The sequence below is a fragment of the Podarcis vaucheri genome (genome assembly GCF_965113315.1).
Source record: "Podarcis vaucheri genome assembly, chromosome: 1".
In the NCBI taxonomy this organism is placed as follows: domain Eukaryota; kingdom Metazoa; phylum Chordata; class Lepidosauria; order Squamata; family Lacertidae; genus Podarcis; species Podarcis vaucheri.
Genome location: NC_138759.1, coordinates 49,671,853 through 49,696,766, shown reverse-complemented (window position 1 = coordinate 49,696,766; position 24,914 = coordinate 49,671,853). Strand labels below are relative to the sequence as shown.

Genomic DNA, 24,914 nt, shown 5'->3' with positions numbered 1-24,914 from the left:
TCAGGGTTAGGTAAACATTGCTTCATTTATCCCTAGCCAATCAGGTTCCCTCTTTTTTCCATGCCACTGCCCATCATCTTTGTAAGATGGCCAATCGCCTTCAAAAGAGTATGTGCCCTAAAGAAAAACAAACATCGCCTCTTATGTTAGCTGTACTTCCGTTGCGTCACACCAGTATGAATTTACCAGCATGAGTCAAACTGGAACTCATTACTTTTTTACATGCACTGTTAGGTAAAGCTAGTAGATGTGAAAAAAAAGTATTGAAGGAGGAGGGCCGTGGAGGAAAGATTATTGGCAGCTTAGTGTGCAAACATTTATAGGAGGGAGTGTGTACCTGTACATATTGTTAACAGGAAGCCTGAGTAGGCAATACCATTACTTTGCAGGAATCCTTAGACAGCACGAGACAAGCATTATGAGCTGTAATCTCTTGACTTTATACCTATGAGTAATACAAGAGTAATGAGAACGAGATAAGATTACATAACTTCATAACAAGTTGTGCTCTTGAGCCAGCTGCTTATAAGGGGGTCAAACAGTTTCTCAGAAGCTGTAAGGCCCTAGCTCAGGCATAGGCAAACTCGGCTCTCCAGATGTTTTGGGACTACAACTCCCATCATCCCTAGCTAACAGGACCAGTGGCCAGGGGTGATGGGAACTGTAGTCTCAAAAACATCTGGAGGGCCGAGTTTGCCTATGCCTGCCCTAGCTCATATACTTTTATTTAATTATTTTCTATATTGCTTCTCAGGAATGAAATTCTCCCCAAGATGGTTGACATAAAGCACAGCAATACCATAAATATATAACATTTTAAATCAGTCCCTCATTACTCAACCTAGCAATCCAACAGCATAGTACTGTACGCTCACAAAAAAAACAGGCCACACAAAAAAACAGATCCCCTTCTCCAGAGCAGGCCATACAACCATATTCCATAATGTAGGTTGGGGTAACAGAGCTACTTAGCACAGGGAGCATGAAACTCCTTGTTCTAATCTCGCCTAAATTGTGAACTCATAAAGCAGCTTTAGGCAAGCCACAGTTCCTTCAATCTCAGCACCCACCCCTTCATAAAATGTGAACAATTACACTGGATTCTCTTACAGGGTTGTTGTGGTGATTATAAAGATGTTTGTCCCAATCTAACAGGAAGTAAAAGGTTTACAAATAAGCGGTGCATGAAGATTTCCTGGACATGAAAGTACTTGGGCAATGCATATGCAGCCCCTGTCGCATTGTCATCAGTAGCATCATTCATTCTAGGAAAGAGGGAAGTGAATCTGATTGACTGCTTGTACCTCAAACAGATAGCTGATCTCCTTAGCCTGGGGGAAATGACATGCAGACCTGTTTGTGTCTCCTCTCACCTCCTGTTGGATCAAGACAAACGTACATGAAGCACTTTGGGTTCAGTTGTTTTGTGAAACACTGCAATGGTTGCTGAATACTTTGATTTCCTGGGCAAGGGGTAATATAGCGGTATTGTGAAACTCACTGTGGTGGTGGCAGTCTCAAGATAACTGGAAAATACGGTGGTGTCATTTTGATATGCTGTCCTGTACATAAACAGAACGTAAATGTCACGTTAAGGTTTCCACTGGAAATATAAATGCAAGTAATGTGTAATGTGTCTATAGAGTAGGATGTTGAACTAACTTTTCAACTTGTTTTTACCAATAACCACTTCTTTGGCTGCTGAAGAGGAAGTAGGTTGTTGTAGCATCAAAGAAGTCTGTTTTGCAGTGCTTACACTTTCCACCATCCTCTCTTTTGCAAATAGCACAGAAGAGCCTCTCATTTTCTGTATCAAAATGCTTCCTAAGCCAGTTTTCTTTGGATATTAACTCAATATTTTAACAATTCACACTAATTTCACACCAATTTGATCCCTCAGACCCCACTTCTACTGTGTCTTTCCTATATGTATCTCCATTAATTCTCACACTGTTTCTTCAGTTAGCAAATCACTGATGGAAAGTACCTATGAGAACGTTTCTAGTTTCATTTTAGCTTCATCCTGCAAAAGCCAAACCCACAGTAATTACCAGTTAGGCTGCTTCTCCTCCTGTAACCAGTGAACTAAACGGATTGCAATACAGTCTTACATCTAACTGCACATGTTGCATCTATCAGTATTTCCCAATGGCATGTGTGTTCCCAAGAGAATGCTCTTTTTATTTCAAAAGGGAGACACTTAGATCTTTCCTGTCATCTTGAGAGTCTTGTATGTGGGACCAACTAGAAACTAATAAATCCCAAGACTTATTTCACATGTTCCACTTAAAACACACTTTAGTCTCTCTCGCTTTTGGTATGTATGCATAAAAGACAGAAATGCTGTTTTAATAACATTTGCATTGATGGATGCTGATGTAGAAAAGTGGATTTATAATTGCATTTTTTTTGTATCACCTGTGAGCGGATGCATTCTGTCTGAAGGACAGTTCTCCACCACTCGTTTCTTTTCCATAGATTTACACACAGTTGGTAGTGGATTCCCCCCCTCCTCATTTTACCTCTCTTACCAGACATTTGGGAGGGAACCCTGTCAATAACTTGCAAGCCAGTTTGCTTCACCCCTCCTCAGTTTGAGGAGAAAGTCTAATGGTGGCAAAAACCCAGCCATCAATTCATCCTTTTTTGCTGTTGCTATTGCTGCTCTGAGGAAACTGTGTGCATCTCTTGTTTTCAAAGGGACATGTATATGCACAGCATATTTTTTAAAAAGAAATGGCATCAGTCTAACCAAAAGGCTTAAATTGTATGGCATGGGGATGGAGCAGTCAAATGATGAGGCACTGGGCAGGATGTGGCACAGAGGCCCACCTGAAAGTGGCCCAAGGCTGGGCCAGAATAATGCCTGTGGAACTGCATCAGAGTCTAGTTGCAGGGTTGTTTGGACCAGCAACCAAAGTAGGCAGGTAGGTGAACGTCTTCTCCTGCAAAAGCTTGAAGGGATGGCGGGGTATTTAAAAACAGGAAAAGCAAAACTCATGAGTTGTGGTAATCACACTAGCTGAAGGGGGAGGCCTCCTTTAAAATAGAGGTCTCCCCTCTAATCTCCTTGTGCCTGTGTGTTCTGGCTTTGTGGGGGCAGCTGTTGTTGCACACAGCTGATGTGCCCTTGTAGTAAAGGTGTGAAGAATGGAAGGGGGGGGTGGAAGGCAAGGCAAGAGAGTGTCTGTAGAATTCCGCAAGCTGAATTCTGCAACTTGGCATAGTCAGGTGTTCAGAACATGGGGGCAGGTCCAGTTTGAGGTCTTCAGGTACTCTGGGCTACAGTTGCAACTCTGGTTATGAACTTATTTCATTCTGGAAGTCCGTTCTTAACCTGAGGTACCACTTTAGCTAAAGGAGCCTCCCACTGCCGCCGCGCTGCTGGCGCACAATTTCTGTTCTCATCATGAGGTAAAGTTCTTAACCCGAGGTACTACTTCCAGTTTAGCAGAGTCTGTAACCCGAAGTGCTTGTAACCCGAGGTACCACTGTACTTCAAATCCAAGCCTCTGCTTCATTCCATGTCTTATTGTATAATGAGCAACAACAATAGCACATTGAATGATCAAGAGTTGGCCAGGGTACGCTTTCCTTCCTCTTTTTTTTAAAATTCTCCTACTGAGCAATCCTATACTAACTGTTCATGTCACCCCAATCTCTGAGTGGTGTAAGATTCCAGGGGTACCCAAGGTTTGTGTTTCCTTTTGGAAATGAGACACAGTGGAGACTCTGGTGTCTTTATGATATATGGTTTATTTACACATATATACAACCTAAGCCTGTGATGGAGGAGTTCACAGCATTAACATCCCCCAAAGGTCTTGTTTCTCCCATAGCTGCAGCTTTGGATTCAAGCAAACATCAAACATTGCTCTGTCTCCCTGTCTTCCAGTTTTCTGCTGTTCCTCTAGCTCACATCATTCCAACTCTCTGCCTTCAACACTGACTTTTTCTGTTGAGGGAGGGGTGTCCCACTCATTTGCCATCTCACATCAAGTCCCTTAATCCCCCGTCGCCTAACCAGGAAGCTATCTTGGCTATTCCAGGAATTTGAAGGCTTGATTAGTTTTTAACACTTGCTGGATCCAGGGATTAGAGGGGTTTGGCATACAACGTAACACCCCAAGCTCATGATATTACTTTTTGCGGGGTCGAGGAATACACTGCTGCTGTGCTGATGGAATGACCACAAAATCATGTATGACCTAGGCCTGAGAAGAGAGGTGGGAAGGACATGCATACAGACCAATCCCTCCCTCCTGGCTCACATGCCCAAGTCATGCAACTGGTCCTATACATTTCTGGTTGCCTTTGTCATATGCACCTTTCACAGTTGTCTTCCTGGCTGTCAAAATTAGGCCGTAATTTGGGGAGCAAAGGCTTATCTTTTTCTTTACCTGTGGATTTCTATGAAGTGTTATATACTAAATAAAATGTTGCGCTTTCCCAACTCTGAAGTGCTTATGTATTTTTACACCCACTCCATTGAGCATAAGACAGGCAATTCTGAGGAATCCTGCTCTGTGCCTCCTGCAGTTCATAAAATCATAGAATTGTAGAGTTGGAAGGGACCGCAAGGCTCATGTAGTCCAACCCCCTGCAATGCAGGAATCTCAACATGCAGTCTCCCATCCAATTTGAAACCATACCGGACACTGCTGAGCTTTGCAAATGTGTTAGTAGCTGTATAGCTGCGCCACTAGTTCTGATATCTTCATCTCATAGCCGCCCCCTCTCCGGTTCTCTCCTCAAAACACACCCTTTCCCTCTCTGCTAATAATCCTTACACCCTGCTCTGCCAGTGTTGTTGTCCCCATGTGTTATCTTGTGTTTGTCTTGCTCTTACTTAAACCATAAAAACTTCAGGGCAGGGAGCTTGTCTTATCTGTTTGTCAAGCCCTACACAAGTTCACAGGGCTGCGTAAGTGCTTTTGATAATCCACAATAACAATAAAATAGGTCATCTTAGAAAAAGAAACAGATTGAAGGTGTGGCACACACTCAATTCCTCCAGCGCCACCTTCTGTTTTTTGCTTTTCAACAAGTGCACTTCAGAGTGTTGAGATCATCTCAGTATGGCGAGTGAGGAGGAATGATTAGGGGACACAGAGCTGTTGTCAATGAACTTACTCCCCTACTTTTGTAGGTCCCACTATGATTCTGCCGCAGACAGGTTGAGGGGATAAATTCATACTTCCTGAAACAATAAACAAACTAAAAATGCATGTACCTTTTGCATTTTGTGCTTCTCCAGATGTCATAATGCAGTTCTCCAGCAACAACAAAAAAGTCTTCAGAAAGCATATATTCAGGGCAAGTGTGCATAAAAATGCAAATATTACTGGAAATAAAGAATAAAATGAATTATATTGTGCAAAATTGTTTGCAAAAATATGTTCATTAAGAGAAATATATACTAAAATGCTGATGAACTTTTTTGATTACCCTTTTTAAAATAGCAAACTGATGCAGAAATACAGCAAACTGAACCTAGGTTTTGAAAAATGAGAAACTCAGAGGGATGCTGAAAATGACAACTCCATCCATGCTTCACACTGCTGCATGACCATCTGCTTGGTTGTGTTGCCAACATGGCTATAAGCTATTTGTAGGCTACTCTACAGCTTATGTGTGGAAGGGCTCTCACTCAGGTCCCCAAACTTGGTGGAAAACTCCAAGCAACACAACAATGTCAGGACAGGGTGGCCTAAGGTCTTACATTAACATCACTTCTGTTTATGTCATGGGGATCATATCGTATAAAAATGAGCATGTTTTGTTTGGCATTGAACAGCCCTTGTGTGTTGTGGTAGATGCTTGGAAAGAGCCAGGTCCCAAATTTTCCCTTGCCATCCTGTCAGAACTGGTTCTTTCCAGCCTCTCTAAATGGATTGTGGCAAGCAACATGGCAGTTATATTTTTATGTATAAAGCAGGGGTCAGCAACCTTTTTCAGCCGTGGGCCAGTCCACCATCCCTCAGACCATGTGGTGGGCCGGACTATTTTTTTTGGGGGGGGGGGATGAACTAATTCCTATGCCCCACAAATAACCCAGAAATGCATTTGAGATCAAAGTACACATTCTACTCATGTAAAAACACCAGGCAGGCCCCACAAATAACCCAGAGATGCATTTTAAACAAAAGGACACATTCTACTCATGTAAAAACATGCTGATTCCCAGACTGTCCGTGGGCCGGACTGAGAAGGCGATTGGGCTGTATCCGGCCCCCAGGCCTTAGGTTGATGACCCCTGGTATAAAGGGAGGGTTTAGATTGGTGCTTTGTGACAGAAGAACCAGAGCTGGGTTTGAGTTCTGAGGGTGACTAGAAATATTGGAAACAACATTAAAAATGCTTTGCCCAAACCCAGAAAGTTTATCATACTCAGGCCCAAAATTCACTGCAAAGCTCCAAGCAAGCTAACAATGTCTGGTAAAATCAAGCTGTGCAGTTGTGTTAGAAAAGTCAGTAAGATAGTGGTAGTAATTTTGAGCTCTTCCACTCATTTATCACTTTATGACTCATTACTCCATGAAATACAACTAAGCAAAAATTATAAAAAGGATGAAGTCGTCGTGAGGATGAAATAGGATTATTCCAAATATGCTGACCTGAGTTCCTTGGAGAAGAGGCAGGATATAAAATTGAGCCTATATTCATAAACCTATAATGCAGTGGTGGCTTTATGGTGTCATAGGACATTCCATCCTGACAAAATTGTATCCTGCTTGTGCCGAAATTTTCCACACTAGATCTCCTTGCCAGCAAGAGGCGTTCTTTAAAACATCAGCAAGAACGCTGCAACAATTTCCAAGAAGGCAAGTGAAAGAACTTGTCAGTTTTGCCAATGTTTAAATATTTTCAAACTATATATATTTTACTAGGTCTAGAACTGCCTCCAGGATTTGGAGCAGGATTTTGACATTTGGCAGTGAGGAAGCTGTGAGATCAAAGAGGAGCCTTATGAAACCCTGTCCAAATTAAACCAAATTTACTCTGTTTAGAAAGAGAACTACTTGCAGATGCATAGAACTTGGGTTTGTACTACTCCTTCATAATTTATTTATTGTATGCATGCCCTCTTCTCAAGATGAAACCTTGGTACAGTATTTTAAGAGAGACAGATTAAGGAAATGCTTATGGCTTAATAGAGTCTGTGCAGTCATTTTCTTCCCTGCATGAATGAATGGATGGATGGATGGAGAGGGGCTTAATGGTATCTTTCAATGTGCAATGAGGACAATTCACCTATCATGATCTCTGATGTTTCACTATGTGTTGCTCACATGCACTGAAACCTGTTTTTGCAGCTTTAAGGATCCTTGAGACTCCCTTCTAAATTTTCGTTAATAACAAAAGCCGTAATTCTCAGGATGCTCCATTCTGTACCTACATTTGTGCAATGCCATTACTGAATAGACACACGGCATGGCCAATGCCCACAAACAAGTTGCTTCATGCCCATTCAATTTACTCGGGGTGAAAATGTCTGCACACACTGGAAAAAAAGCCAAGATCTCCATCTCCATTTTAATATTTGGCTACGGGTGGGTTGCCCCGATACATAGCCCATGTTTATTCTGTTTGTGTAGCCCATGGCACAAGTGGGTGACTAAGCCAGACACAAGCCACATTAAAATGATGGAGACATATGATGTAAGAGATGTGTTATCTGCACCTCTTACTTTAAAGTAGCTGCAACTTTCAAGAGAACACATACAATTAGTCCTGGGACATTGAGAAAGACTCCTAAGTGACTCATGGGAGCTCTGCAAAGCTACTAATGTGTGGGAAAAAAGCTACCTGTACCAGTGCATAATAACAAGGGAGTATGTAATAATAATTATTGTTATTGTAATAAGGGTTGGGTGGCTATATGAGAAAAAGGTGTCTGACAATAACCTTGGCTTGGTTTGTTTTCATCGGAGAGTAAAATAGTAGTTATGTACGCAAGGCATTAATACCCATGGCCCAGAACAAAACATTGGCAGTGTACCAGAAATGCACCGTTTTGTGCAGACGTATGTAGGTTAGGCTAAACAACTCATGGAAGCTGGCATACGCCCTGGCATTATGCTCTGCTGATAGCCTGCAGCAGAGTGTAGAATCCAGTACCAGGCCCCCAGAGCAGCCACCAGGCCTTTGCCTCAGGATCATTTCCTTCCTCCAAAGCTGGAAAGCAGCCCTGAACCCTACAGCATGGCAGTGAGATGCCAGGTCGAAAGCCTTTAGGTGGCACAATAGCATCCCACAATGGGCTTTTCAGGGTAGAAAAGGGAAGGGGCTTGAGAAGGCGGCAAGGATGCCTATGGCCCTGTCTGACACATAGGAAGGGTCACTGGAGAAGCTGCATGTGACAGACAGAACTCTGTACACTTGATTGGTGGGTGCATATCAACAGTTGCTTGCAGTGCACTGACAGCAAAAGCCTAGGTTGTCACTTCCCTGCCTGATGACTACTTAACGCCCAAAAACTGAGCCGAGAGAGGTGGCGATAGAGCTCACACCTGCCCTGGCAATTCTTGGTCTGCTTTACATTTTAAGACACATAGTTTGAGATGTATAACCTCAAGTGTGGTGAATGTTAGATACAGGGCATCATGGTATCTCGGTGGGTTAAAATAGGATTTTGTTCTAGTGCAAGAACTGGCTTTCAGGTTTTACTCGGCCAAACAACCCTATGATTATTATCTGTTGTCATGGTAGATCAGCAAAGAATTGAAAAAGTGTGTAACACACTCTGTAAGAAGATGAACTCCATGATGGCAAACACAAATTATCAGTAATGTTACAGGGAATGTGTGTTATAGGTTTTTTTAAAAAAAACACACAACTGCTTTTGAATGCTTCTATGTTGTCAGGACCTCTACATTTGAATGTACATTTGTGATTATTCAGCAAGAATGCTGTAGGCACAGAGTTGAGATAAAGAAATGGAAGTAGTTAAGAGTTGTAGTACAACGTGCTCTATCTAAAGCGATACAATCTGCTGATGTGCTTAAAATGAACGTTCTCATTTTACACCGACAAAGGCCTGTTGTTGTGCAAAAGAGACTGCAAAAGTTGAGAACATTTTGTATTTTCAGTTTTGCTGTGTGAAATAGATTAACCGGGCTCTACCTCACAAGGTAAGGCATACAGAAGAAGATGAAAGGAACTGGTGAAAGCCAGAGAAGAAAAACATTGAAAGAGGAAACGCAAGGCCTGTGATTCACCAATGAGCCAAGCTACTGTGACCTGCCCTTTCCCCCTTATTTGTTTTTACAGTCCCAGGCAGGCAGCAACAGCATGATGTTTCTCAAGAGGGTGGGCTGCATTTGGTTTGCTGCATTACAATGCTGCAGCTTTTACAGAAGCTGCGTCTAGTGGGATTTATTCTTTTTACCCAGCTCATAAAAGCAAACTAGCCCTCTCGTAGTCTGGCTAGAGAACAGGTGAGTCTATTGAAGGTGAATCACCTTTTTCTAAGGCATAATTTTCATGGATCACTTAAGAGAAGCTGGAAGACAGCCTGTCATAGGGTGGCAGCTTGTAAACTGGAGATCTGCCTGTCGCTTTAAAGATTTCGACGCAGCAGAAGAGGATGCAGCTGCGATACCACCCCTCCCTGCTGTGAGGCAAAACCAGAGTCCTCCTTGCTCCAGTTGCAGGTAGGAGGATGCGCAGGGGCACTGTGGGAGGGGAGGCCGCAGCTGCATCCTCTTTTTGTGACTGCTGAGTTGTTAAAGAGGCAGGTGGGATTTCTGGGTTGCAACCTTGTAAGCCACAGGCAGGAAGACCCAAGCTGTGTGACCGGCCAGCTTGACTTCCTCATCGCCAAAAGGTTACAGATTCACCTTCATGTTCAGCTCAGTCCATTGGCTTGGCTGACCCCTTGAGGAAGCAGGGGAGTGCCTAAGCGGTGCATCAAGAGAGCTCAGCATTTCCTAAACCGGCTAATTAAAATTATCAGGTGTACTTCAATCCACAGAGAAGTGTTAGTCAGGGAGGGCATATTTTCTTTGCTGGGAAACAGTTGCTAGGTGAGACCACTGATAAGGCATCTTGCAGACCTATGTTAAGAAAGCTGAATCAAGTCAATTAAATGGAGGCTGAACTTCTGGCGGTATAATTGATAACCAGGACAAAATGAGCTCATGATAAGTGAGAGCAGAGAAGATGGTGTGTTCTGCTTCCCCTTCTTTGTTGTTCATTATTAGATGTTAAGAGTCTTTTGAAGCAGACTAATAAGATTTACAAGAATGACTCACAGATCACACAAGATAGACCAGGTTGGACCTGTTTTGTCTCTTTCTTTATGGCACGCTGAAAACCCAGTGACAAGAGTTCTCTCTCAAAGCTTAAGAAGACGCTGAATGACTTCAGATTCACAGAGTTCATTTCAAATAGTTCACCTGTACAATGGGCAATTGTTTGCAGTGGAGTTTTTGGCTTAGACTTCCTCCTGCAGCCACTGTTTGGGTATGTATTTCCTGCACACATTTGCACAGAAATAAGCTCAAGTCCCCTGTGAATAGTAGTACTTTTCAAGTTAAATTTCCATGTGAGACAGAGACTTTCTCTTCTTGAAACTCAACCATGTGTTTATTGAGAAAGTAGCCAAGCTTTCACAGGGATCTGAAGCCATCGAGCTTTTGATTCAATGGTGCAATTTTCTCATCAAGGCCTGAGCAAAACGATGATGAAGAGCTCATTAATTTCTTAATATTTCTTAGAATTGATCTACTCCTCATTCCTTTAGATGTTTCAAAATGTAGGATGAAGAGGGTGGGAAGCACTGGTACCCATAGCTGATATACAATGTTGTGTGAGTGGACATCTCCTTCCTCTCCTCTGTAGCTCTGCCACCCCACCCCACCCCCAAATCTGCTCTAGAGGATCCCCTAACCTGTGACCAGATTTTGTAAGTGGGGCAGGGCTGGATAACCCCCAGAACAGCATGTGGGGTTGGGGCGCAATTCCAATGCTTGTCCCAATGGAATGATCACCTTAACATATTGTTGAATTCCACCCTATATGTTGACACAGTGGTACCTCGGGTTAAGAACTTAATTCGTTCTGGAGGTCTGTTCTTAACCTGAAACTGTTCTTAACCTGAAGCACCACTTTAGCTAATGGAGCTTCCTGCTGCCGCCGCACTGCCAAAGCACGATTTTGGTTCTCATCCTGAAGCAAAGTTCTTAACCCGAAGTAATATTTCTGGGTTAGTGGAGTCTGTAACCTGACAGGTCTGTAACCTGAAGCGTATGTAACCCGAAGTACCACTGTATTATTCTTGGGTGGTATTCAGCCAAATTTTACTCAGAGTAACATTAATAGACTTAAATGGAAATACTCTGAGTAAAACTGAGCTGAATCCTGTTCCTTGGATGGAATTCAATGTCATGCTAATACAATCAGTGTAAGCATTTCTTATACTTGGGGAGTGTGTGGCACTGTGGTCTAAACCACTGAGCTTCTTGGGCTTGCTGATTAGAAGGTCAGCGGTTCGAATCCACACGGCAGAGTGAGCCCCCGTTGCTCAGTCCCTCCTCCTGCCAACCTTGCAGTTCGAAAGCATGTCAGTGCAAGTAGATAAATAGGTACCGCTGCAGCGGGAAGGTAAATGGCATTTCCGTGCACTCTGGCACTCGTCATGGTGTTCCGTTGCGCCAGAAGCGGTTTAGTCATGCTGGCCACATGACTCGGAAAGCTGTCTGTGAACAAATGCCATCTCCCTCGGCCTGAAGCAAGATGATTGCTGCACCCCATAGTCGTCTTTGACTGGACATAACCGTCCAGGGGTCCTTTACCTTTACTGAACAATTCCCACTCTTCTCCCCACCCCCAGCTGCTCTTCTGGGGGTTCTCCTGACCTTCCTGAGAAGATCTGGGGGGGGGGGTGCTGGGGGGAAGGGAAGGGAAAGTTTGTTTGTGCTGCCTCCACTAGTGCAACAACTTAGTTGAATCTAGCCCATGATCAGTGTAAGGCAGTGGTGTCCAAACTTTTTTCAAAGAGGGCCAGATTTGATGAAGTGAACGTGTGTGAGGGCCGGTCAAAGTTGTTGGGCTTTTTTTTTAGGATTTTACCCCAAAGTTGTTGAGGGGTAGATAAACAGGCGAGAGCGCCTGCGGGCATGAAAGCAAACCGCACGGCGAGCCCGTGCAAGAGCCCATAGGCAGGCGGAAGAGCAAACTGCACAGTGGCCACAATAGAGAGCCACATGCAGGACGCCTGCGCAAGCCGGCCAGCAGCCAGAAAACAGAACAGGGCGCAGGTGGGCAGTTTCAAGGGTCGATGCTGGAGAGCTACAGCTCTCTGCCGATGCGTTGACTCCTGGTCAGAACAAGCCGAACAGCAGGCACTCAGAATTGCTGGGGGGGGGGGTCGGGTCGGATTAAATCGACCAGGGGGCCGGATTTGGCCCCTGGGCCGGACTTTGGACATGCCTGGTGTAAGGGTACCAACTTTTCTGCTATGTCTTTAATGTCTACACAAAAAACCAAGAATTTGGTGGCGAAAGCTTCACTAGATGGATCTTGTCGTGTGAAGGGAACAGATGTCCTGCCAAAGAAGAAGTTATCCTAAATCTGGGCTGGCTCAAGACCTGGCATCCTACCATTCCTTGAACCATGTGTGTTCCTGCTCCAGTTCTCCAGTTCCTATTCCTGCAGCCGCAGCTGCTCAAATGCCAGCCCAGGAATTAAGAGACTGTTTCTCCTTTCATCCCTGGCAGAAGGGCTGCACTGGAAGTTCACTGGGAGCAACATCCGGAGGTTTGTCGTTTGCTACTGACACTGTGGAAGGCCAGTGGTGTGCTGATCCCCCTCTGAGAAGTCTTAAACTGCCAAATTGGTTCCCTCCTAAAGTGAATGTTGATCCGCATTATCAGTGGAAGCACTACTGGTTAAGTTGTGGGTGAACATATCAGACGACACAGCGATTCTTCAAACAGCTCTTGTTTATTCACAGGCCAGGACAGAACTGAACTGAAGCGCTCAGACAGCCTGCTTATATAGAGCTCTAGTACCACGTTACTGTAACAACTTTCTAAAACTATCCAATCACTGAACGTCACTTTCAATCCTTCATTTGCATAACTATCTACAGGAACCCACCTGCTGGCCCAGGGTGAGAACTTCAGTATATAACACTATTTATGTACCTTTACTCCACTGTCAGTTTTGTTAGAGAATTTAGACATGGAAACCGCTGGGCTCCTTTCAGAAAGTGGGCCCTTATATTAAATGTCAGATTTAATATAAATGTCAATTTTCAGAATTTCTTTAAAATCTGCAACTGAGTGATTTTTTGATAAGATATTTAATAACAATAATAATTCCGCACCCCTGTTTTTAAACCATTGGCATATAACCAAGTGTGCTTCTGTGTCATAAAACTCTATACATTCTTGGAGCTCTTATTTACTACCAGCTGGATCTATAGCAACATGTGTTTTGTGTATTACAGTGTCTCCTGTGTGTCAATGTGACATATGATTTATGCAAAAAGAACGACAGACCAGGTGAGAAAGTGTATTACCTTTCTGTTTAAAAACTCTGTGACTCTGGATAAGAAGAGTAACCGGGAAGAAGGGAGAAGGAATGTCAGTTATTGATGTTGCAAAACTAATAACGCTTGGGTTATGTCAGTGGGAGGTTAATTTTAGAGGGACTTTCACCGGTTATAAACAGCATAACCAGTCAGGATGTGGCTACAACTCTACTCCTCCCATCATAAGCCTGTGTTTTATTTCAAAAGTCTTCACTTCTGTATTTGGTTTCTCTTTTAGGAAGCGAAACCTGAGCTTATGGTGCCATGTTTAAATTCTTTGGTCAGAGTTCATTAAATAACTTTTTGTGTTTTTCTGCAGGGAGAATGCCTTGGATTATATGGTAATATAATATATTCTTGCTTTCAAACACTGTAAAAAGTTTGTCCCAGAATCCCCCTCGGCTCCAGCACTCAGAATAACATGAACATGCCTGGTTCATAGAACATAATATGCTTAACTTGGGGCTAGTAACTACAATCAGTTCAGTATGTGGGGATTTGGCAAAGTGGGTTTATTTTTCAAATCCTTATTATGCTTTCTCAATATGATGGTATAGTCATGACCAGACATCTGCATATGATGTCTAAGCATGTGCCTCATTCAAATCAGTCCCTGATGGATGTCTTTCCAAGGAGTGACAGTGTAGGGAAACAAATTCAATTCATCTGCCTAATCTGTACTTTCCAAAACAATGCACAAACAGTAACACAGCTATTTAAATTCACTTATCCGAATTTTGCAAAGCAGTTCTCTAGCCAAGTAACGTGTCCAAAAATGCATGTACTGGAATGAAGTGTGTATAAAGATGCATAGTGAAAATTGCTTTGCCAAATTTGTATAGTAGGCAGAATTGCTCAAATATGTGTATAGTAGGATAAATTCACGCTAAAACACTGAATTTTCATTAGGACTTATTTCGTAATAATTTTCAAGCTGATGTGGAACTGAATTTAAGAATGGAAAAATGAAAAAATAAGAGAAACCAAATTGACAGATTTGCCTATTCCTATGTGTGGAAGATTCTACCTGGGTTGCTATTGGATGCCAATGAGATAAGAATGGAAAAGAGACACTTCTACCCTGAAGTTTCCATAGTCTCCTGACTACATTGCTATATATATTCGAACCTATGGTGAGCTCTCAGCTAACCAAATAGCACCTATACAAATTGGACCTTGCTGGAGGCAAATGTTTTGTAAAGATGTAAGTAAGCAGGTGAGGTTACCCAACGAAGACTTCTGAATAACTTGCAAGCATAGATGAACAGAAGAGGGACCTACCCTGATATTCCCTTATTCAGATCTTGTTCTCAAGAAACTTAACACAGCAGCCATCTCATGTCTTGTTTAGGTCTAGTGTTTTGTTTTGTTTTTAATTTTTCACACACTAAGTCCTTTTTTTAATTATTCAAATAACTTTACTGAACACCTTCTTCACTTTCCACAGCAATGTGTGCTTTCTCATTTTGACTCACAGTGTGAGTGAAACAGTTCCATTTTAAGAGGCCATTCTCTTTCATCATTAGGTTCTCATGTATTTGCTGCTGTAAGCAGATTTCCAACATGTGGGGAAGTTTTACATACTCTGAAAACACCTCTGGAAATCCATAGTCGTTCTGTTTCAAATATGAGACCCATGTGTTTCTATAGTCGTAGGCAAATACTTTTAACATGCATGTGTCTGGTTGATATATGTAGGCTAAAATCAAAACTCTCCTTGTTATCAGTGAGATAATCTAGTCAGTGTTTGAGAGATGATGTTGTGTAGTGGCTTTGAGTGTCAACTGGGAAGTCCCTAGTTCAAATCTAACTTCAAGTCATAAAGACATTAGGCAGCTTTGGTCAAACCACTATTCTAAGCAGAGATGAGGAGAAATTGGCATCCATGAGACCTTTATACCCAGTGCAAATAGCAGGCTTAGGAGGATATTTTTGTTGGTATTTTGGTGCAAAAGAACTTCCATCCATCCCCAGCCTATTGTGTTCCCAGTTCAGCTTGCCTCCTGGTTGCTATGCCTGCCTGTTTAAAAAAAACCCTGCACCTTAAATGATAAAAAATAATAATCTTTGACAGTCATGATTATTACTGACACTTTTATTTTGATTTGGAATGCTATGTTAATTTTCTTTTATGCATATATTTTACTGTTTTGTAAGCCACCTGGAGAACATATGGAACATATTACAACAGGGACAAGCCACCGTGGTGCCCTCCAGCATAGCTGTCAACTTTTCCCTTTTCTTGTGAGGAATCCTATTCTCAATAAGGGAATTTCCCTTTAAAAAAGGGAAACATTGACAGCTATGCCCTCCAGATGTTGTTGGACTACAACTCCTATCCTTCCTGACTACTGGCCCGGATGGCTTGGGCTGATGGGATGTGGAGTCCAGCAACAACTAGAAGCTACCACGTTGGCTAGCCAGACTTTCCCTCTCAGCAGCCTCTTGTTTTGGAAGGATATATGGGACCTGGTGTTGTATTGGTAGCAAGGTAAAAAGATAAAGGACTCCTGGATGGTTAAGTCCAGTCAAAGGTGACTATGGGGTTGCAGCGCTCATCTCGCTTTCAGGCCGAGGGAGCCGGCGTTTGCCCGCAGACAGCTTTCAGAGTCATGTGGCCAACGGAATACCGTGACAGAAGCCAGAGCGCACGGAAGCGCTGTTTACCTTCCCACCACAGCAATACCTATTTATCTACTTGCACTGGTGTGATTTCGAACTGCTAGGTTGGCAGAAGCTGGGAACAGAGCAACGGGAGCTCACCCCATTGCGGGGATTCGAACCACTGACCTTCTGATTGGCAAGCCCAAGAGGCTCAATGGGAAAGGCGAGGAGAGAGAATGGTCTAAAGCAGTGTGCAATGCCTCTAGCTTATCTTACCCAATCCCTGCAATGATTCCTGGAATAAGAAAGGGGAAAGCCAACAAGCTGAACAACAACAAACTAGAGTTCTTTCTAAACAGAGAGGAGAAAAGGGGGAAGAAAGTTGTTCCTCTTACCTAAGATGGGTATCTTAAAAGAGGAGACAAGTGTATAATTCTTGAGTGATATGCAAATGAGTGATTTGCAGCACAGTTCTATACATTTCTGCGCAAAACTAAGTCACATCTAGTTAAATAGAGCTTAACCCAAACCTGAACCCGATTCCACCCTTATTTTCTCATATCTGGCTCTGGCTTCACAGCCCTAGGCCAGGATGACCTGTAAGCTTCAGTCTCAGTCACTTTCTTGTATCTGGAGCTGTGGCATACATGGCTGTCCACAGCACTTTTTCCAGGGTGCGTGTGCAAAGTTAAAGAACGGGGGGAAGCAGGCTAGTTTATCAGTGTAGTGGTTTAGAGCATCAGCTTAGGAGGCATTTGTGGACACAAAAAAAAGATAGTGAATACCTCTTGTATTTGACGTTACAAATACATGCAAACTGAACATGCAAACTGTGGCTATTTCCACTCTCATTTCCTTTTCTGACAGAATTCATCCAAATTTTTAATCTCCACTGACCAAACACTTCAGACTCAAGGGCCAAAAAGGGCTATATTCCAGGCACCCCACAGGGTTATGTTAGCTAAGCCACAAGAGTTGCTGAAAACACTCCAAAATCTGGAGATGACAAACTCGATATTGTTTATATTTTGTCTTGTGAGGGACAAGTAAGAAATACAAGTTGAGTACAAGGATCTCCAGAGGAAGGGTCATCAAGCAAGGGGAAGAGGTAGGTTGTATCTCGGGCTCTCTTTGGCAGAGCTAAGGCTCTTTCAGGTACTGTGGGCTGTGAAGCAGATACTCTGGTCGGCAACTTTGAGCCAAAGAAACAAAAGAGTATTTGTTGTTGAACTGAAGTAATGCTTGGTCTCCTAGTTAAAGAGTTACTGGATTTTACATGCTCTTATCCTCTTGCAGTGCAAGGGGCAAAGGGTTTAATAGGTTACCTGGCTTGTGGCCGATTACAATTAAAGGGGCACATTCAAGAAACAGAAATGACATACTTTTTCCTTTAGATCTCCATCCAAAGTCCGTATCACCCTCTTAACTCTAGCAGGATGCTTCAGTGCTCTTTTAATTAAAACAGAAAACAAACCATAAATCCTTCACCCAGACTTGTATCAAAGTTACTACATTTAGCACTGCACGTACAAGCGACTCAGAATAACAAATGTCTGGGTTGTCATTCATGAAGGGCCTTGGCTGTAAAAAGCCATTATTCACGGAAGGCCTATCGCCATTTCTACTGAGACATAATAAACATGGCATGTGGGGGAGGAAATATGTGGAAATATACCATGATGTCCAACATTTTAAAACCTCATTTTCTATTTTTAAAAAAGAGGAGATGAATAGCCTATTAGAAAAATGGGGAGGTGGAGGGAATGAAGCAAAATGTGAGTGAGTGACTGAGTGAGTGAGTGAGACATGCTCCACTAGTTCAAAATCTAGTTTTAAAAAAACAAAGAAACAGAGGGAGCCTCCTCTTAGATTCTGCCCAACTAGATTTTTCCTCGGACCCTTAGAAAATAATATTGTAAGGCAATCCTAGACATGGGAATCATACACCTACTCTTTTATATTTTTTTACTCCTGAATTCAAACTTCTGAATAGAAACATATTGTTGTGAGTTGGGGACAGGGTAGGCTGTATGCCTGAGTGCAACTTCTAATTCCTGGAACCAGCAAGGATTCAATTGCTGGACTAGCCTGGTAATGGCCCCCTAAGTATGGGTCCTTTAGGGTAACAGTGGCTCTGTGGCAGAGGGGGAATGGGTGGGCCTCCCTCCCTCAACTGTCTGTTAGAAAGACATAAGGCCAGAGTTAAGAGTTGAGTTGTGTGAGCTAGAAGCTGGATGCAAAAACTGCAGGCTAGAAACAGAGAGACAGAGCCACACGGGCTTTAATGGTGTGAGCCCCTCCATCACAGACTCAGTTTGTATACATGTGTAAATAAATAATAATAATAATAATAATAATTTATTATTTGTACCCCGCCCATCTGGCTGGGTTTCCCCAGCCACTCTGGGCGGCTTCCACAGAAACCAAAAAACACTAAAATATCATACATTAAAAGCTTCCCTGAATAGGGCCGCCTTAAGATGTTTTCTGAATGTCAGGTAGTTGTCCATCACCTTGACATCCGATGGGAGGGCATTCCACAGGGCGGGCGCCACCACCGAAAAGGCCCTCTGCCTGGTTCCCTGTAGCTTCGCTTCTCGCAATGAGGGAACCGCCAGAAGGCCCTCGGCGCTGGACCTCAGTGTCCGGGCAGAACGATGGGGGTGGAGACGCTCCTTCAGGTATACTGGGTATAAACCACATACCATAAAGAAACCACAGTCTCTGCTGTGCCTCATTCTGAAGGAAACATGAAGCCTGGGTGGAATCTCATACTGCTCAGATTGGTGTGGTGTGCAACAATATCACTTCCTTCACTTTGATTGTGATAAGAAAATGCTCTTTTAAAAGATTCTCGGAGGCCCAGGGGGTGGGTGGCTTGCATAATTACCTGAAGCCCCCTTCTTGTTACACCCTGGCCCAATGTCTCAACAGGAGTGTACTTTCAATGTTGGAATGTTCCACCCTTGAGGGTGAGGGGCTCTGGGTACCATTCCTGCCCCTGCCCCCCCCAACTCACGGAACGGGAACCACACAGTAAATATATGTTTGTATGCGATGTGTGCTACTCTCGTTCAGCAAAAAGATATAAACTCAGTTCTCAGATTTGTTGTTGGCATCTGTCTGTCTCAGGAGACAATGGAAGAGTGTGCCTTCAGGGGTAAAACCAAACCATTGGGAGAGTTACAGCATCTCCTATAGAGACCAAATCAGGGAGAGACATGTTTTATTGCAGGTGGGGCAGATTAAGGCGTCCGATTTTGCTGCTACGGGTGCACCATGGCATTTCTGAGATACAGTGCTGATTATTTTAAATGTTACGATTATTTTATGAAGCCTCACTGCTGATCATTTTAGCAGATATCTCTAGTTAATGTACTCATCCTCTCTTCCTAAGCAGCAAGTTAGATGCCAGTTGAACAAAATGCATATTCCTTCCTTGCTACCCTCACTCCCTCTGGTCTTCTCTTGTATCAGATTTTAGATTGTAACCCTCCTTGCGGCACAACCGTAGAGCCTGCCCTGATTACTTAGGAAAGAACCACGCACATTTTTGGCACTACATTAATAATATTAATTGTGATCGTAATCTAACTTTATACTCTGCCCAGGTGATAAAACCATTTTCTACAAGCATCTCCTTTGGATCCTTGCTGTAGTTTCTTTTGTGTGTGTCTGTGTGGAGAGGATATTATGACAGGAGAGGAAGGATTGCATTGTTTGATGAGAACCATTAACAGCCTTTTATTGTATTTTATGGTTCTGGTTTGTAAGGAAGGGTGAGGTATGAAGACTTTAATTCTCGCCACCCCCCCTTTTTTAAAAAAAGAAAGAAATCCTGCACCTGAGGGCATTTCCAACTCCCAAACATTTGAAAGCTCTTTCCCCTAAGGAGCCTAGCCCTGCCTGCACAAATCTTTGAAGATGTTGCACTGTGTTCAGCAGCTGTTTCCATATTTTCAGTTCACAACAGTCATTTTTTTTGCAAGCTGTTGCTCTGGAAGCTGCCATTCGTGTTCCCCTATTCTCCCTCTGCCCTGCACTCCTCCAAATTCCTTCAACCCACCCACTCTCCATTGCACTGTCAAGCTCAGGAGGGGGAAGACGTGACTCTCACAACCATCGTGGCAGTTTATAATTATGTCCCGGAAACAAGAGAGACAAAAACGGTTTGATTTTCTCCTTTCTGCTGACACCCTCCTACATCGGTCTTGACTTACCTTTCACATCTGCTTGGATCACAGCGGCCATGAATATTATTGACTTTTACTGTGACAAGATGCAAGTGGGGAGATCTGAATAAGATCCTTAAGGAAGGGGCCTGCTTGTTGGGTTGCTGTACAGCCTGGTGCAAAGGGGTTTAATTCCATACCAGGCTACTGCTTGCTTGCCTAAAGATAGTGCATCACTGCCACCACCAGGGGTCCTGTTAACATACAGGCCTCTGAGCCTGCAAGACAGTGACTTTCCCCAAACCACTCACATACCCTCCAACATTCCTCAGATGGAAATAGGGACTTCTGTCATGCACACATGATCCTCCTTGACCCTCCGTTTTTTGTAAAACAACAAAAACGAGCATTTTCACCACCACTACTCCAATGGAACGCACACCTTCCACTGTCTTGAAAAAAACCATTAATCCACATTCTATTCTATTCTATTCTATTCTATTCTATTCTATTCTATTCTATTCTATTATTGTAGATTTACAAAAAGAAAATCACACACTAATAAATACATTTTAGAAAGGGGCAAGATTAGACGTGGACACACAAATAATTAAAAAAATTTATCAAGACTCCTTGCACTCTCCTCCGCTCCCCCTTTCTTCGCAGCCAGGACAGCCCTTGCCCATGTCTGCATCTTGGAGCCAAGTGGGGCTGGGTCTCAGTGGTGGCTGCCTTTTCTTCTCCTCCTCACCCACTCTCCAGCACCTGCTATGAGCTGCCTGATGGAGGAGGCCAGCAGTGGTGGCCATGGAGAAGAAATGGGATGCCCCCTCACAGCCGCCGCCGTTGAGGACAAGCACCCACTCACCCTCCCCGAGCTCAGCACTCGTGGTGGTGAAATAGGACATTCCAGGATCAAATCAGAAGCTGGGATGGTTTTCATAATTCTGGGACTGTCCCTGGAAAACAGGGAAACTTGGAGGGTATGCACTCACGATTTCATATTTGAGTAACAACGTGAACTTTGATTTCTGAGTTCATTGCTAAATTCTTTAGCCACTAATCCATGCTGGCAGTAATACTTCTTTCTAACCAATCTCTAAAGGGTGCTTTTTTCTTTTCTCGTGCATTTCAGTCCGTTTGTTGGAAACTTATTGGTTGCAGTTCCAGGATCTGCTGGTTCAGCTCTTCCAACACGTCATTCCATCAGGACACCTAGTGACCTGTTTAATCTCCAGCTCTTCGCTTCTGACTTCTTCTTGTAAATGATTTATCAGCTGGCGTGGATCCCTGTTTGCTTAAGGAGGCGTGTAGTGACCTCTAGCATGGCCTGTGTACAAAGATGCAAACAGCATCTTTGATTGTGAACTTTTATACAACAAGCAGAAGGCCACCTCATGGCAAGGGCTAGAAGTGAAAGCGGACCTCTATGTGGAGCCTCAAGTGGTATTAGCACTATAAACAGGGAGTTGTTGTACAACACTAGTCTTTGGAATGACTAGTTCATCATTGACAACATCTCAAATGCACCAAGAAAGAAATAACCAGGAATGGCAGGAGCGGGGGGGGGGGGCGCAATGGAGAGGACAATCTTTGAACAAAATTGACCTGGACATGTATCACATATTTAAATGCAGTCTACACCAGGTCAGATTTTAGAAACGTTGATCAGAAAAGATCATTGGGGGGGGGGCGAAAGGAGAATAAAAATAATTTTATCAGTGACTGAAAAATAGAGAGATGGTTTGACTGGGGAAATTAGGATATTTATCATCACCATGTGGCAGAGAGATGGCCAGAACTCTGCAGCGACTCAAATTCTTTAATGTATTAAAAAGCAATTACAGTAAGTTAAAAAGCAATATAGTTATACAAATTAAAACACTAAAAAGGACAATAAATTAAAACTACTATAATTGAAACTATAGTAGTTGCAGAACAGAACAACTGTGTTAAGTTAAATAATAATCTGGTGCCCAAATGAATTCACAGAAAATGCCTCCTGGATTTGCTTGGGGAGGGAATTCCAAAGCTGTGGAACCCACCAAAAAGCCTCCTGGAGAAAGGCATATTATTATCTCAAGGGCAGGCACTTAAATGGGAATACCTTATAACATGCTAATGATGTCCCTTATGACTGTTTGGCCCCATAACACTATAAGGGCAAAAAGGAGCTCTGGTGTATGTATGTATGTATGAATAATAAATACCGGTAAATAAATGATTAAAAATACATTAAAACATCAGTCATTAAAAGCTTCCCTAAACAGGGCTGCCTATAGATGTCTTCTAAATGTCATACTGTATAGTTATTTATTTCCTTCACATCTGAAGGGAGGACGTTCCACGGGGCAGGTGCCACTACCGAGAAGGCCCTCTGCCTGGTTCCCTGTAACTTCACTTCTCACAATGAGGGAACTGCCAGAAGGCCCTCGGAGCTGGACCTCAGTGTCCGGGCAGAACAATGGGGGTGCAGACGCTCCTTCAGGTATACATAGCCGAGATGGAAGGCAGATTTGGAAGTCATCATAAAAGAGGTCGCTGAGGGTCTGAGAAGGACAGAGAGGGAGAAGAGAATGTGAGGAGAGTAGTTATTAGCTAGAGTGAGGTAATTTATATGCAGTGATTCTGAATGGGTGGAACCAGGCAGATGTGTCAAATTCCCCAAGGTAGACTACTTAACCCAATTATCTTCATTTTATAAATGTCTATATACACATTCTAATTGCGTGCTATCATTTAGAAATCTTGACTGCTATTCTGATTTTGCTGTGGCACTGTAATGAAAACACAAGCATTTATTAGGCAAGGCCCCTTAAGATTTGATCAGCAATGGGGCAGAATGCTGATGCAGAAAGTTTAAGCCAGGAGTAGCCAACATTATGTCCTCCAAATGTTGTTGGACTACAACTCCCATCAGCCTCCCTTCCAATTTGTGGATTATATGAATATCAGGAGGGCTTCATATTGGCTACCCCTGGTTTAAGCTATGGGCTTGGCTATTTTGTTATCTAACCCCAGCTGTACTCAGCTCATCCCAGGCTATCAAAAGGGAATCCTAAGAGCTGCTTAACACATTTTGAAATGATAATATCAAATAGGCTTACCTTGTCTAATCAGTTTCACATGATTACTCTTTCTTTCCATGATTTCAACATCACAGAAAGAGAGTGAGAGGCATGCAAACTTAGAAGCTTATGTGGTGTGGCATATACAGGTTGGATGAGGGCACATCCGAAAGAAATATTTGTCACATTAAATTGATGAGGTCAAGCAGTCTCCTCCAATCTCCAAGGACCCTCAGTTCTATAACCATGTTTCCTGGGACAAATGGGGTGTTGAAGTCCAAAATCTGTACCGTTTAATCTATACTGTTTTATTTTTATTTAGAACTCTTTTACTTGTGTTTATTGTATATTGTTGTAATCTACCCTGGGACTTTGTGGTGAGAGACAAGTAATAAATTTATAAATACACACAAACACACACACTCATTTAGAGAGTGCCAGGTTAGTGTAAGATTATTGTTGTTGTTGATGATTTATATTGATTTATTGGTTTGTTTGTGGCTTGTATAGAATATTTTGTTTTTTAATGTTTGATGTTTTGTTGTGTTTTTATATATGTTGTAAGCCGCCTAGAGTGGCTGGGGAAACCCAGCTAGATAAATTTTAAAAATATTATTACGGTATTATTATGAGGAATAACAATATTGTGGTAAGTTTATTGCCTCAGAAAGCAATGTCTGGATGGCCTTGACTAAAAGTAACCAGTTCCCCCAGTTGAACTCTGTTCTGCAGAGAACTTTCTGGCCTCTTTCTTGCATGCTAGAATCAGGGGTACTTTCATACCTAATGTAGCAGTGCTTTAATGTAGCTGCAAAGCCAAGGATGGGATTACTAGATCAACAGATTATATACATTCCACATCTTCATAACTTCTGGTTGACCAGCATGGCCATAAACATAGGAAGGAACCCAGTCTGAAAAGCAGGGCACCTTGAAGTCTTTCTTTTTTTCTTTCTTTCACGGAAGTGAGTCCCTGTCTGTGCCGCGCTGGTTTAGTGTAGTCTGCGGGAACTCGCCAAGCAGGCGGCTCAGTTTGGGGGCAGCTCGTGGGCCGGTTAAACGACCCCTGTGGGCTGCTTGTGGCCCATGGGCCTTAGGTTGCCTACCCGCCATAGCATATGTAAAAGTTTTCAATTTTTTCCTGCGTTTCTAGCCCAAAGGGAAAGCTGTTTTGATATAGGTTTTCCTTCATTTATATTAATGTGATTTAATTTCAGCAGAAATCACTGCTTTTATGAAAGAGGAAGATTGTATTGATATTATCGTTTACATATACCTTGGCTTCCTATTCTGCATTGTTATAGTAAAATATGCAAATCAGTTTCCCTGCAGCATGGGCTTATAAACCAAAGATACATGTAAACAAATATGCATTGAGGTAAGGGAAGCCAGTCTTGTAAAGTACAAACAGCAAATTCATTCATGCAAGTTGCTTCAAGCAGTTTGCTGCCTTAATCTAAGAAGCAAGCAAGCCCGTTACCTGTTGTAGCAAATCTTCAACAGGAGACTTAAAAGAGAAGACCTGTTTGG

General features: G+C 42.9%; 2 long non-coding RNA genes across 2 annotated transcripts; one reads left to right on the top strand and one right to left on the bottom strand.

Annotated features, from left to right (window-relative positions):
* Positions 1-713: 713 nt before the first annotated feature.
* Positions 714-18,468, bottom strand: LOC309535055. The gene is made up of 3 exons (XR_014220995.1): positions 17,527-18,468; positions 5,234-5,344; positions 714-1,562 (listed from the first exon to the last, which is right to left on the bottom strand). It is a non-coding gene; the product is annotated as an uncharacterized lncRNA (long non-coding RNA).
* LOC309535059 lies at positions 7,102-24,313 on the top strand. The gene is made up of 3 exons (XR_014220998.1): positions 7,102-10,467; positions 13,457-13,511; positions 21,452-24,313. It is a non-coding gene; the product is annotated as an uncharacterized lncRNA (long non-coding RNA).
* Positions 24,314-24,914: the final 601 nt, after the last annotated feature.